Here is a 1593-nt window from a genome sequence, read left to right on the forward strand (position 1 = left end):
TGAGGGGAGTGAGGAGATCACAGTGTGTTTGGATGATGAGGGGAGTGAGGAGATCACGGTGTGTTTGGGTGCTGAGGGCTGTGAGGAGATCGCGGTGTGTTTGGATGATGAGGGGAGTGAGGAGATCATGGTGTGTTTGGATGATGAGGGGAGTGAGGAGATCACGGTGTGTTTGGATGATGAGGGCTGTGAGGAGATCGCGGTGTGTTTGGGTGCTGAGGGGAGTGAGGAGATCACGGTGTGTTTGGATGCCGAGGGGAGTGAGGAGATCACAGTGTGTTTGGGTGCTGAGGTCGGTGACGAGATCTGAGATTGTGTCCTATGGCCAGCATCCCTGTGAGAGAGCAATGCTCGTCCAGGTCCTATCACCGTTGAGCAGAGAGAGTGCCCCACATTTCCTGTGTTTGGCTCCTGTGTGGGATGTTGGCTCTGGCAAGGGGTCTGGGCATGTCTTGTCTGAGTGTTTCTATTCCAGCCTTGTGGGAAGGCCAGGCATCATGGAGGGAAGGAGGACCGGAAGGGGTGAAAAGTCATCTCAGGAATTTGAGGAAAGAAAGCAGGAGGGGTTATTTTCAGTCTCCTCTTCAGTGGGAAACACAGTTTCATACACACAGAGTTTCTCTTAGGAGAATTTGAATAAATCTGACAAGATCTGGTGGTGAATTACTCTCTGAATTATTTCTAGAAAAGCAGAGCAAAATGATTTACCAGGCGACGTCAGTGTCATTCTGAGGAAGGCCTATAGACACTTAAGTCATTACAACCACCAGCGCTTTCCTTCCATCAGAGAAGAAAAGTAAGTGTTTGTCTTTTTGCAATATCACTTCTTCATAATCATTGTACAAAATTTAGCGGGCTCTGAAAAATGCGAAAAGGTATAAAACAAGCAACTAGAACCACCTTTGCAAAAGCCAGCCATCGTGGAGGTTTTAGTAAGTTCCTCTCTGGTCTTTTGTGGCCTGAGATTTGTACTGTTTTGCGAACACTTTCACACCCTACTTTTTAACATGAATTTAGTTTGTAGGCATATGGATGGTTCGGTCACCGCGGCACCTCTCACTGTTCTGGTGGTTGCATGGCGTTTTGTGGGTGGGAGAACAGGTTTCTCTGGAGCCTTTTTCAGGCTGGTTTGTTTGGCTTCTGTGCTTTCTCGAATCCTCCAGGCACTGGAGAGTTTGGGATAAGTCCTGGGCTGGTGTCTTGGAAGCAGGAAGCTGAGCCTGAGATTTTCGGAAGCACATGGAAAGCGCTGGCCGGTTTTGCCTTCGTGGGTGCGGGTGGGTCGGGGGGTTGGTCCCCTGCCCCCCGGAGCGACTTTGCACCTCCTTGATAGCCCTGTATGTTTTTAAGAGAATGGGAAACAAGTAAAGCTTATTGATACGGGAGCTGAAATTGTCTGTTCGGTTTTCTGGTGGCCACACGGGACACTAACAGAGAAGGTGTATTAGTTATCTGCAGCCGCATAACAAGTACCCACAAACTTAGCAGCTTGAAACAACACAGGTCCATGAACTCGCCATGCCTGCAGGACGGGAACCTGGGCACAGGTCCATGACCTCACCATCTCTGCGGGACGGGAACCCGGGCACAGGT

General features: G+C 49.8%; 1 protein-coding gene across 1 annotated transcript in view; it reads left to right on the forward strand.

The window, feature by feature from the left end:
* CFAP46 (cilia and flagella associated protein 46) overlaps positions 1-1593 on the forward strand; it is a 157857-nt gene that overhangs the window by 24764 nt on the left and 131500 nt on the right.

This window comes from Mandrillus leucophaeus, unplaced genomic scaffold (genome assembly GCF_000951045.1).
Source record: "Mandrillus leucophaeus isolate KB7577 unplaced genomic scaffold, Mleu.le_1.0 Scaffold219, whole genome shotgun sequence".
Lineage (NCBI taxonomy): Eukaryota > Metazoa > Chordata > Mammalia > Primates > Cercopithecidae > Mandrillus > Mandrillus leucophaeus.